The sequence below is a fragment of the Panthera leo genome, chromosome B1 (genome assembly GCF_018350215.1).
Source record: "Panthera leo isolate Ple1 chromosome B1, P.leo_Ple1_pat1.1, whole genome shotgun sequence".
Lineage (NCBI taxonomy): Eukaryota > Metazoa > Chordata > Mammalia > Carnivora > Felidae > Panthera > Panthera leo.
Window position 1 is genome coordinate 76,093,090 of NC_056682.1, and position 14,234 is coordinate 76,107,323.

At 38.0% G+C, this 14,234-nt stretch overlaps 1 protein-coding gene and 1 non-coding gene across 3 annotated transcripts in view; both read left to right on the forward strand.

The window, feature by feature from the left end:
• Nucleotides 1-14,234, forward strand: part of SH3D19 (SH3 domain containing 19) — a 186,525-nt gene that overhangs the window by 106,148 nt on the left and 66,143 nt on the right. The gene's annotated exons all lie outside the window — the stretch shown is intronic.
• On the forward strand, nucleotides 1,492-1,598 carry LOC122218733. The gene has a single exon (XR_006202066.1). It is a non-coding gene; the product is annotated as a U6 spliceosomal RNA (small nuclear RNA).

The following is a 14,234-nucleotide window of genomic DNA, read 5'->3' on the forward strand; positions in this document are numbered from 1 at the left end:
TTCAACCCAATAATATAGATGTGGAGACTGGCATCAAGTGATGTGATTATGCTCACAAGTGAGTAGTGGCAGGGCTGAGACCGAACATGCCTCAGACCTCCAAACTCTTCACACAGTTCACTCACTGTGTCTGACCCCTATCAAATGGATCCTTGGTCCTGAGCCCTTCATTCTTCACAAATTTACTTGTAGCCTCAATGTAACGGATGCTTTCTGTACAAGGGTAGGTCACCTCTTCCCTCTTCTCTTTGGCCCTCTACTCACATAAAGAGACTTGATCTCAGTGTTTTGTTTTGTTTTATGCTATTCATTAAAAAAATTTTTTTTAATGTTTGTTTGTTTTTGAGAGAGACAGAGCACAAGCAGGGGAGAGGCAAAAAAAGAGGAAGACACAGAATCTGAAGCAGGATCTAGGCTCTAGCTGTCAGCACAGAGACTGACAAGGGGCTTGAACCCACAAACCATGAGACCATGACCTGACCTGAAATCAGACGCTCAACCAACTGAGCCACCCAGGCGCCCCTTATTTTATTTTATTGAGAGACAGAGAGACAGACAGAGAGAGAGAGAGAGAGAGAGAGAGAGAGAGAGAGAAAGAGAGAGAGAGAGAATCTTAAGCAGGATCCATGCTCAGTGTGGAGCCCGATGCAGGACTTGATCCCTCAACCCTTAGTTCATGACCTGGCCCTAAATCAAGAGTTGGATGCTCAACCTATTGAGCCACCATGGTGCCCCTTGATCTCAGTATTTAAATAAAATACTACCCTTTATGATTTTTAAATAGTAATTGCTGAGAATATAGCCTTCAGATCTCCCATAGATTTGTTCTGCTTAAGCCTGAGGGGAAACCACAACTTGGATTTCTGTTAGGTCTGATGTTGGAAGAATTGTGACTTAAATAACATCTCCATGAAATACTGATGAATGCAAATTTGATGCTAAACAGATGTATTGGGGTTTCTGTACAATGACATACTTGAAAGTGGGATTCACTTATATTCAACAAATAGTTGTGTGTGATAAGCACTTTGCTAGGCACTGAAGTAGTTTATGCTAAATCAAAGGAATTGGAACTGTGTAAAATAAATCTACAGAAATTTCACCCCATCCTGATTTACTTTAAACTCAATTAAGGATAGCAGTCTTCTTGTCTCCTGAATTTTTCTTCCTTTTACTAGTAAATTCTGTTTTTTTGTAAAACACCACCCCAAATATTCTGTCTTTATATGGAGATAGTCAAAGTGGTCAGCTCCATGAATAGGCCTGCTTGACCTTACCTCAGTTTGGACATGACTTCACCTTGAGAAGAAATATTTGGGTTTTGACAGTGTTTTTATTGTTCCGGAGAATAATGCTGTCACTCAGTGTTTATAGTTCAATGTTCCACCAATTCCTGTGGGGGATCTTTTCTAGTACCTTCTATAATCTGTTACAAATAAAACATGGAAAAGTAGAGTTTACAAGACCAGAATGTTTAAAAATAGATACATAGTGCTCACTTCGGCAGCACATATACTAAAATTGGAACGATACAGAGAAGATTAGCATGGCCCCTGCACAAGGATGACACGCAAATTCGTGAAGCGTTCCATATTTTAAAAAAAATAAATAAATAAAGGGATGATCTAATCATCAAAAAAATAAATAAATAAAAACACATACATAATTGTGACAAACGTAACATATTGATTTAAGATGTGAACAATAGGGGTATAAGGAAACTCAACATTTCCGTAAATCTAAAACTATTACAAGATTTTACAATTTAAAAAAGACCCTCTTGCAAAAAACAAAATTACCATGACAAAATAAGTTGCAGCAATTCAATATTTGCAAAGCGACCAGCTTTCGTTTTGCTTCATCAGATAGTATAAGATAAAATAATCAAGCCTGAATTACTTCAGTAAGAGAAAGGTCATTGTTCCTATAGAAAGTCTCAACTTGAAAACAAACTCTTATGAAATGTTAGAATTAAAAGGGAGTATAGTACAATCTTTCTGTTAAACTTTTAAATTGGGACCAAAGTTACTATTTGAAACATTTTGATATCACAGAGATAAAATGAACAAACTGAAGATTCCTTCCTAATTACTTTAGCATAATTCTTGCCGGGGCACAGATCATCTAGTATTATAGTTTATAGTGATATGTTTCTAAGTCCAGGTCCCCACCTTGAAGTGGTTGTTCATCTTCGTGTCTCCAGGTTTGATACAGAACAGATGATGAATCAATATTTCCTGATTTGAGAGGAGAACTAGAAACATCTACAAATCTGATGAACTCTGAAATGTATTCCTTTTTTTTTTTTTTTTTTTTGAAATGTATTCCTTTTTGAGGCTACTTGTGAGCTAGAGAAAACTTTACTGATTTGTATTTGTGTGTTGGTTATCTTCACACACTTGTCTTCTCAGGCTGCTGAAATCATCTGGTAGACCTGTTACCCCACTTGGGCCAGGATTGTTCCGCATCAGCTGACTTGTTCCACATTGCTGGTGGTGATGATGGGGGAACAGTTGCTGCTGTTGTTGACTGTCCTTTCATGGGAATTCCACCCAGTCTTTCTTAGACCCTTGGTGTCAGGGTTGTGGCTTGTGGGAATGAGAATGAATTTGGAGTAGAGATTGGAATCATGTCTTAGATTCTAACCCTACCACCAAAAGCTACATTTCCTCTACTCTTATCTCCATCTTCTCTTTCTTCTTCTTTCCAAATTCCACAAAAAATCCCAACTATCATCTGACTGGATTCAACTCAGCCTGAAAGAGCTGTATATCTCTCCTAGGAAAATTGTAGCCCCACTTTTAACAGGGTATTTGTTTGGAAGCAAAATGTGTACCTTTATTACACCAGCTTCAATTGTTTAGAAGGGTGTTCATCTCTCTCACACTCCATTAACAAAATAAGATGAATATTTGCTACCTAGATAGATAGGTGGGAGTACAGAGAGTACAAGTTACTAAATTATGTATCTTCTCTTTTGAAAGAAGGCTGTTATGAAAAAAGTTTATCCATCTTATTCATCTGCCTGTCTGTCTGTCCACCTGCCTACCTGCCCATCCACCTATCCATATACACATTCATTTCGGTTGATTTCCATTATTGGGAATTCTTATAACAGGAAGGGCCATTGCCCAGAAACAACTTGCATATCTTATTGACATTCTTAAGGGGACAGCCATTAGTCATAGGTGTAAGCAGGATGATCTTGAGTGCCACCAGAAGTTTGATTTAGGACTGGAACATCATGCCAAGCCAGTTCTAAAAATGCCAACACCAGACTAGCTAGGCGTTTGAGGAGTGACTCTGGCTTTGGGTGCTGCAAGCAGGTAAATGTTACTATTCATATCTGTGCAGTCTTGCCACTGAGAATCTATTTTATTATTTGTTTAAATTTGATTATATTTTACTCTCTGTCAGTTGTATTTCATTTGCATTGATGTTCGTGATTAGTTCTAGATCTGTGATAATATGTTTTAAAGATTCCAGATATCCTTGGGTATCTTTCCACATTTCCTAATTTGTACTAAAATTTTACACTTAAAAACAAATTGCCTGTTTACTTTCCTGTCTTCTCCACTTAACTGGAAGCTCTCAGAATGCAGGGACTCATCTTTTTTACTCTTGTTCCCCAGCACCTAGGAGAACCCCTGGAACACAGGATACACAAAGAAAATAATAGTTACATGAATGATTTTTAAATTCTAAATGTTTATGTTCACTTAATTTGGTTATTAACTCCTTGTTTTTTTATTTTATGCAGGAGCACTAGAGATTTGTGAAATATATAGCTTTCCTTTTGTTTTGAAGTTATGTGCCAGTTACTATTTGCTCTAGGACTCTGGGGAATCACATCTCTATATAGTGTTTTCACCATACAGACATAATAGGCATAAATAATCTCAAGCATAAATAATAGTCACATGTGGTAAAATAACTAGGAAATAAGCTTTAAGTATTTATTACCTTTGTTTTTATGTGATTTATTAATCATAAGTTTATATAATATTTCTAAGGGTTTTTTTAAGTAATCTTTAGTAATTTTTTTTTAGTTTAGTAATTTTTTTTAAAGTAATCTCTACAGCCATCATGGGGCTTGAACTTGCAACTGAGTCGTCTGCTTTGCCAACCGAGCCAGGCTGGTGCCCCAGTTTATACATTTTTTAAAGTTTATTTATTTATTTTTAGGGAGAAAGAGAGAGACACAGCACACATGCAAGTGGGAAAGGGCCAGGGAGAGAGGGAGAAAGAATCCCAAGCAGGCTCCATGCTGTCAGTGCCCAACGTGGGGCTTGATCTCACAAACCATGAGATGACCTGAGCTGAAATCAAAATTCAGACACTCAACCAACTGAGCCACCGAGGCACCCCTGTAATTTTTAAATTTTTTTTTTTTAATGTTTATTTATTTTTGAGACAGAGAGAGACAAAGCATGAATGGGGGAGGGTCAGAGAGAGGGAGATACAGAATCTGAAACAGGCTCCAGGCTCTGAGCTGTCAGCACAGAGCCTGACGCGGGGCTCGAACTCACGGACCGCGAGATCATGACCTGAGCCGAAGCCGGCTGCTTAACCGACTGAGCCACCCAGGCGCCCCAACCCCTGTAATTTTTAATAATGGCTATGTCTAACAACTGGCCTGCAAAATTTCTGAAAATTTGTTTGAGCTGGCTCCAGCACACCACTGGGTAGATATGTTCTCATTTTTCTTATATAAATATAAAAATATATGTATTGATATATATAGTATATACTTGTATGTGTATATATGTGTGTGCATATATATGTATGTATTTGTGTATATATGCACATATATATGGTCTTTTAAGTAAGATTTTAAAATAAGGCATTTTTAAATCTTTTTTTAAAATAATGGGTTCATACTAAATATTTGGTTTGGGGACCCATTTATCTACTTTATGGAAGTAAATTCTAGTATCAGTTGGTCATGCTCTGTGGCTTTGCCACAGACTGCAAAGTCATTTCATAGTCGTAAGAGGGAATTGGGGAGAACAGTTGAATAAAATGCCTCTCCAGTGTGAACGAAGAGGAGAGAATGAATGGGGAGAGGGGCAGCATAAATCTCCTGTTTAGCAGGTCGTTTATTTCAAAGTGTGGTGCCAGTATGGGCTTCATTATTACTCAGGCAGCGTCTTTACCTGGAGAGTGTTTAGAGACCTTGTTTTACTCATCCACAATAGTACTCCATCCCTTTTTCATTTGGACCCTATACCTGCTGTTCTGACCTACATCCTCTTCTGTATGTTCTTGCTTCCCTCCCTTCTGCCTCCTTCTGATGCTTATAGGAGGTAGATTTTACTGTCTGTGAATCTTTTTTGCATCCTATAAATAAAGAACTACTTGTTTGAGGGCATGTGGACTCAGCGCCTACAGTCTTAATGAAGTCATACCCTTAAGTGAAAGTATCCTCAAATACATGATATGAATCCAAACTCTGCTTTTCTGTGCCCTAGTCTACACCTGTCTATCACTGTACCTGTTGGGTGATTTTATAAACTATTGAGAGTCATAATTTTAAGTGACTTTAATAAAGTCCTTTAGCTAATAAATCTATTATTGCTATCCAGTGGTAAAGGATTTCAGTGGCTTTGCAAAAAATAGATACTAACTGATGTGCACACTGTTTGCACTCCTTATATAATGGAGAAATTGTTGAATATTTGCAGTAAAGGCTTTCATGCCTACCCACTGTTGAAGTTTCTGTTCCAATTCCCAGAGGAGAACAAATCCATGTGTTGTTCGAATGAACTCATCTGCTTCTGTGTTCTGTTTTACATTATTGGTCACAGCTTTTGGCTTTAACAGAAATTCTTTAATAACTGTTTTTGAAGGACTCAGTTAAATGAATTTTTAAAAATTTGTTTCTATTTAAGGGGTTAAAGAAATTTTTTTTTAATGTTTGTTTATTTTTGAGAGAGACACCAGGCAAGTGGTGAAGGGGAAGAAAGAAAGAATCTGAAGCAGGCTCCAGGCTCTGAGTTGTCAGCACAGAACCTGACACAGGGCTGGGACTCACGAACCACAAGATCATGACCTGAGCCAAAGTCGGACATTCAACCGACTGAGCAACCTAGGCGCCCTTATTTAAAGAGTTTTTTGAAAAAAAAAAAATAAATAAATAAATAAAAAAGAAATAAAGAGTTTTTTGAGCCCTGAGTCGGGCTCTGGGCTGACAGCTCACAGCCTGGAGCTGGTTTCAGATTCTGTGTCTCCCTCTGTCTCTACCCCTCCCCTGTTCACGCCTCTGTCTCTCCCTTTCAAAAATAAACAAACATTAAAAAAAATTTTTAAGAGGTTTTAGAGCCCCAAATCTCCTGCCTTCTTCAGCTTCATAGATCACTGCCATGTCTATTCTTACCCCAAAGTCTGAAGGGTCCCTGTGCAGGATACCAAGCACAAACCATAACCCTAACCCTGCCTATAGCCCTAACCGCTCACCCCTAACCCTAACCCTAACTCTCTGGAGTCTTCTCTGAACTGCAAAATACAAAGCACATACCCTCACCCTTGTCTTATCCTAACCCTAATCTTAACTCTAGCCCTAGCCCTAATACTAACCCTAGATCTGAGAAAACAAAAAGAAGATGTGGTGTATATATATGGAATGGAGTATTACTCGGCCATTAAAAAAATGAAATCTTTCCATTTGCAATTAAATGGATAGAGCTAAAGAGTATTCCACTAAGTGCAGTAAGTCAGTCATGGAGAGGCAAATAGCATATGATTTCATTCATATGTAGAATTTAAGAAACAAAACAAACTATCAAAGAGGAAAAAAAACACAGAGAGGCAAATTAAGAAACAGCCTCTTAACTATAGAGAACAAACTGATGGCTACCAGAAGGGAAGTGGGTGGAGAATGGGTGAAATAGGTGATAGAGATTAAGGACTGCACTTGTTCTGATGAGTAACTGGTGTTGTATGGAAGTGTGAATCACTATATTCTACGCCTCAAACTAACATAACACTGTATATTAACTAAACTTCAAAAATTATTTGTTTTTATTAGTAAAATAAAGGCCCTTTTAAGGCCTTTAATACATGGAATTACATTGATTAGGTTTTGCTGTTTTGTGTGCTTTTTGCTTCATTGTTATTTCCTCCACCATTGATTAAGTCTATTCTGCTTTAGATATTACTAAGATTTGGTGAAAAAGATAGAAATGTAATGCATGAGGTGCCTGGGTGGCTCAGTCACTTCGGCATCTATCTGACTTTAGCTCAGGTCATGATCTCATGGTTTGTGGGTTTGAGCCCTGCCTCAGGCTCTCTGCTGTCAGCGCAGAGCCCACTTTGAATCCTCTATCCCCCTTTCTCTGCTCCTTACCTGCTGGTTCTCTCTCTCTCTCTCTCAAAAAAAAAGTAATGCATTTTACAAAGGGCAAAAGGAAGGGCTTAGCCAATGTAATCCTCTTGATCGAGAAATTACGAAGGTAAGAAATGAGTGACTATGGCAGCCTCCTTTAAAAGATATTTAAAAAAAATTATTAGTGTAGAAAAATCTTGTAGTGTCCTGTGAAAACATAAATAATTATGTTTATTAATAATATTTAAACCTAGCTTTTTAAAACTATCTGCCTCAGTATTTCAAATAAAAAATGGAGCTAACATTTTATTTTATTTTTATTTTTTTTTAATTTTTTTTTAACGTTTATTTATTTTTGAGACAGAGAGAGACAGAGCATGAACGGGGGAGGGTCAGAGAGAGAGAGAGGGAGACACAGAATCTGAAACAGGCTCCAGGCTCTGAGCTGTCAGCACAGAGCCCGACACGGGGCTCGAACTCACGGACCGTGAGATCATGACCTGAGCCGAAGTCGGCCGCTTAACCAACTGAGCCACCCAGGCGCCCCTGGAGCTAACATTTTAAAAGTAATACCTTTTTTAGATTTTAAAGCAGAATTTCAAACTGACCTTTCTTTCAGTTTATTTTTTTTAATGTTTATTTATTTATTTTGAGAGAGAGAGAGAGAGAGAGAGAGAGTGAGTGAGTGAGTCCATGCGTGCATCCGGGAGGGACAGAGAGAAGGGGAGATTGAAATGCTAAGCATGCTCTACACTGTCAGCACAGAGCCAGACGAGGGACTCGATCCCAATAACTGTGAGATCATGACCTGAGCCGACATCAAGAGTTGGACGCTTAATCAACTGGACCACCAAGGAGTCCCTGACCTAATTTCTTTCTTTTTGGAAGCATCACTTAATTAATATTTTGATCAGTTTCAGATGCTCAAAATGTGTATTTGTTTTTGTAATGAAAGACAGCACACTACCAGCCCCTGAGGCAGTGCTGTTTCAATCCCATAAAGAATGAAGAAACACAAAATCATGTTTCTCACCTTTATTTCCCTGCTGCCTCCTAGTAAACCCACTGATTTTTCATGTTTTTATTAATAGTAAGGCTTTATTTTTTACAAGAGAATATTATACTGGTTAATTAAGATGAATATGGTCTCATTGAAATGCTCAGGTTAAGACATCTTCCCAAATATTCATATGCATGCACACACCCCTCTGTAACATATTTTGTTGCTAGCCCATCTCCAAATAATCAGCTACTTCTGGAACTTTTGAGTTTTGGTGCTGATTTTTTTTTTTTTAATTTTTTTTTTTTTAACGTTTATTTATTTTTGAGACAGAGAGAGACAGAGCATGAACGGGGGAGGGTCAGAGAGAGAGGGAGACACAGAATCTGAAATAGGCTCCAGGTTCTGAGCTGTCAGCACAGAGCCGGACGTGGGGCTCGAACTCACGGACCGTGAGATCGTGACCTGAGCCGAAGTCAGACGCTTAACCGACTGAGCCACCCAGGCACCTTGGTGCTGATTTTGATTGCTACATCATCCAGAAATACCAGACACATGTGCTATGCAGTTAGGTCTTCAGGTTTCAATACTGAATAATTGAAAATGAGTTAGGAGTGATGTCAAAACAAAAGCCAAAAATACTGGTTTGTATTAATAGGACCTCCAGTAAATAATTAATCCCCCCCCAAAAATTTTTTTTGTTTACGTTTATTTATTTTTGAGACAGAGGGAAACAGACCATGAACGGGGGAGGGTCAGAGAGAGAGGGAGACACAGAATCTGAAACAGGCTCCAGGCTCTGAACTGTCAGCACAGAGTCCGATGCGGGACTCGAATGCACAGACTGCGAGATCATGACCTGAACTGAAGTCGGACGCCCAACTGAGCCACCCAGGCGCCCCTAATGCCCCCACTTTTACAGTGATAGATTTTTTTTAAAATTTTTTTTAACGTTTATTTGTTTTTGAGGCAGAGAGAGACAGAGCATGAACGGGGGAGGGGCAGAAAGAGAAGGAGACACAGAATCAGAAGCAGGCTCCAGGCTCTGAGCCATCAGTGCAGAGCCCGACGCGGGGCTCGAACTCACAGAGTGCGAGATCGTGACCTGAGTTGAAGTCGGACGTTTAACCGACTGAGCCACCCAGGCACCCCTACAGTGATAGATTAATCAGGTTGTATATGGAATCTAATTCTACTTTTCCTCTTTCCATCCTTCCTATTCTGTCCTGTATCCTTTATAAAACCTAAAATTAAAATTATATATATAATAAATCTGAGGCTACTTTTAAAGTGCTCTAGGGGCACCTGGGTGGCTCAGTCAGTTAAGTGTCCCGACCAGCTCAAGTCATGAATTCACAATTCGTAAGTTCGAGCTCCACATCGGGCTCTGTGCTGACAGCTCAGAGCCTGGAGCCTGCTTCAGATTCTGTGTCTCCCTCTATCTCTGCCCCTCCCCTGCTCATGCTCTGCCTCTCTTGCTCTCAAAAATAAATAAACATAAAACAAAAATTTTTTTAAAAAGGTACTCTTTTTACTTCCTTAATGTATGAACAAATCAAATAGAGAACTAAAAATTATAACCAGAAATGTTAGAATTAAGAGCTCTTCTCCATAACTCTGACATTGAGAGTGTTACCAGGTATGCCTCTGAGTTTGCAGCAGCAAATGTGGGAGGTGATATCATTGCCACTTTGTACATCCCACTATTTTCTGTCCTTTTGTAATAATAAAACCAAGGGAAGACAAAAATAGACTATATGTTTTGTTGAGAATATTTCTTTTCATATTGGAATATTTTGTATTGGAATACTTGTATATATTTAGTATATATTTTAGTATATATTTAGTAAAAAACAAACACCATAAAGCAGATTTTTCCAGGTAGGTGATAAACTAGTATGTTATGAGAAACTTTTCCCCCTCTTTTGTCCTTGAGTATTCTTTCATCTTTGGATGGAGGGTTTTTTATTTGATGTTTGTTTCTTATTCATATAGGTGATAGGACTCCATGAACTGTGATGTAGGAAATATCTGCTTTGAATTTTTCCCTCTGTAGTATGATCAAGTGACTCCTTGGGTTTCTATCAAACCTCCCATGTTCTAATTTCTCTTGCCAGGTAGTGTTCCATGCCAGTTTCATGTCTGTCACAGAAGTTTATGCCAGGTTTTCCTTGAATGTCTAAGGAAGTGTCCAAAGGGATGTGTCAACCTTTTTAGGTAGAAGCTCTAATGCATGTAGTTTTGGAAACCAGGATGACAGGTTTTAAAGAGGGTGTGGGTTTTCTATTCTTTTTTTTTTTTTTTAACGACTTTCTCTTTACATTCTTTAAAAGTCATTGTTAAATAGGGTCTAATTGGATGAGTCATTTGTTTTTAAAAGATTTGTTCTTTACATATCACCTAAAATATTTTATGGCATGGAATCCGAACATGTCAAGACTTTAAAAATTGCTATAATTTTAAAAATTTGTCATAATTATTTTTTTAATTTAAGGTTTAACATCATTCCAATACATGCATTGCCTTAGAAGAAGTTTATAGTCTAATAGAGGAAACAATACACCAGATTACTTCTAATACAAGGTAAAAAAGTTTATGACTGTCCTAATTTTAAGAAAAACAGAAACACACACAAGTGTAAGCTCTTCTCTTGTCGATAGGCTTCTGACTAAACTATGAGCATCTTTTTTTTATTATTTAATTTATTTTTAAAATTTACATCCAAGTTAGTTAGCATATAGTACAACAATGATTTCAGGAGTAGATTCCTTAATGCCCCTTACCCATTTAGCCCATCCCCCCTCCCACAACCCCTCAGTAACCCTCTGTTTGTTCTCCATATTTAAGAGTCTCTTATGTTTTGTCCCCCTCCCTGTTTTTTATTATTTTTGCTTTCCTTCCCTTATGTTCATCTGTTTTGTCTCTTAAAGTCCTCATATGAGTGAGGTCATATAATATTTGTCTTTCTCTGACTGACTAATTTCGCTTAGAATAATACCCTCTAGTTCCATCCACGTAGTTGCGAATGGTAAGATTTCATTCTTTTTGATAGCCAAGTGATACTGTATTGTATATATATATATACACACACCACATCTTCTTTATCCATTCATTCATCAATGGACATTTGGGCTCTTTGCATGCTTTGGCTATTGTTGATAGTGCTGCTATAAACATTGGGGTGCATGTGCCCCTTCGAAACAGCATACCTGTATCCCTTGGATAAATACCTAGTAGTACAATTGCTGGGTCGTAGGGTAGTTCTATTTTTAATTTTTTGAGGAATCTCCATACTGTTTTCCAGAGTGGCTGCACCAGCTTGCTTTCCTACCAGCAGTAGGAGATCCTCTTTCTCCACATCCTCGTCAACATCTGTTGTTGCCTGAGTTGTTAATGTTAGCCATTCCGACAGGTGTGAGGTGGTATCTTATTGTGGTTTTGATTTGTATTTCCCTGATGGTGAGTGATGTTGAGCATTTTTTCATGTGTCAGTTGGCCATCTGGATGTCTTCTCTGGAGAAGTGTCTATTCATGTCTTTTGCCCATTTCTTCACTGATTATTTGTTTTTTGGGTGTTGAGTTTGATAAGTTCTTTATAGATTTTGGATACTAACCCTTTATCTGATATGTCGTTTGCAAATATCTTCTCCCATTCTGTCAGTTGCCTTTTAGTTTTGCTTATGGTTTCCTTCGCTGTGCAGAAGCTTTTTATTTTGGTGAGGTCCCAATAGTTCATTTTTGCTTTTGTTTCCCTTGCCTCTGGAGACGTGTTGAGTAAGAAGTTGCTGCGGCCAAGCTCAAAGAGGTTTTTGCCTGCTTTCTCCTTGAGGAGTTTGATGGCTTCCTGCCTTACATTTAGGTGTTTCATCCATTTTGAGTTTATTTTTGTGTATGGTGTAAGAAAGTGGTCCAGGTTCATTTTTCTGCATGTTGCTGTCCACTTTTCCCAGCATCACTTGCTGAAGAGACTATCTTTATTCCATTGGATTGGATATTCTTTCCTGCTTTGTCAAAGATTAGTTGGCCATACGTTTGTGGGTCCACTTCTGGGTTCTCTGTTCTGTTCCATTGATCTGAGTGCCTGTTCTTGTGCCAGTACCATACTGTCTTGATGATTACAGCTTTGCAATACAGCTTGAAGTCCATAAACTATGAGCATCTTATAGACAGGGTTGTCCTAGTTGATCTTGTTTCTTTGGTATCTTAGTTTCTTTGGTACTTAGCATAATACTTGGAATAGCATAACCATTAAATTTCTTGATTGAAAATTAAGATTAACTCTTAACAGTTAAGTGAATGTTTGTGTTTTGGTCAAAAATACAGAAATAACCAACTAATAAAACAAAACATGATCAGTCTCTGGATGTTGTGGATGTTTCAAACTGAAACTGCCTTACACTTGTCTAATATTTTCTTATTCCCCTCACTTTTTCCTGGCATGTAATGGGCACCCCTTTGGAACAGTGCTATCGTATTTTTGCCTTTTACTAACAAATAACTTTTCATCATAAAATTTAATCTTCCTATATTGCTGTATATCCAGAAAAGAGAGAATTAGATTTTAGCCATTTTTGTCTTTCTAGGTTTTCTGTTAAACTCTTTCTACAGATCATTTTAGGTAGACTGTGGAGGAAAGATATAACCCTAGAAAAAATATATTTTGGTTATTAATTCCTTGGTTCATTCAGTAGGTGTTTATTGAACAGAGTTATACTTTAGACCATTAGTTTTCAACTTCTCTGCATTCACATTTGACAAGGTTAAAGATTTTGTTATGACATTACAGTAATTACCACCTTTCTTGGGTGTTGAGTAGACATTGTATCCTATATCTCTTCTCAAAATAAGTTGTACTTGTTCTACATCATATACAATAACCCACTTAGATATATCCTGTCTGATTAACATCACTATATGTTATTGTATATTATACATAGTTTTAAATTTAGCACACCAGTGAGGAGTTTGTGCTGCTTATTATTTGGGAATTAGCAGGGGCTTAACTAATAGAGATAGTTCTAAAGATAGAGTACAATGAAAAACTGTGAATAGGCAGAATTACCCCTGAAACTGCATTAATTGATACTTATTGCCAAATTAGGTGCCATGTTGGAGTCTAATGTACCATTCCTTAATAAGGTAAATCTGGCCAGTTTTCTGTCTACTATTAGAAGAGTACTACCCTTTGTTGAGCACCAGATGCTCATCAAGGTGACATTTGGCATGAAAAATACCTGTTTGTTTATTTATTTATTTTTTAACATTTATTTATTGCCGAGAGACAGAGCATGAACAGGGGAGGGGCAGAGAGAGAGGGAGACACAGAATCAGAAGCAGGCTCCAGGCTCTGAGCTGTCAGCAGAGAGCCCAATGTGGGACTTGAACCCACGAACCATGAGATCATGACCTGAGCTGAAGTCGGACACTCAGCTGACTGAGCCATCCAGGTACCCCAATATTTATTTTTGAGAGAGAATGAGAACAGGGGAGGGGCAGAGAAAGAGGGAGAGAGGATCTGAAAAGGGCTCTGTGCTGACAACAGAGAGCTGATATGGGGCTCCAACTCATGAACTGTGAGATCATGACTTGAGCCAAAGTTGGATGCTTAACTGACTTAGCCACCCAGGTGCCCTCCAAAATAGCTATTTTTAAATATTAGACCCAGACAGTCTTAGCAAGGTGAACATCAGCAAGATATAACTGGGAATAGAGATCAACAGAACTAAACCAGCAGCAAAATTATTTGGTGGGGTATTTGCTTATTAAGTAAATTGTAGGTGGAGTCACTTCTACTATTTAAATTATATTTGTTTCTCTCTAGGGGTAGGATTGAGTTCACTGTAGTAGTGAGCACTTACTGCAATTCCACTGAGTTGTACTATAAAAATGAGTAAAAACCAGTCTCTTTCT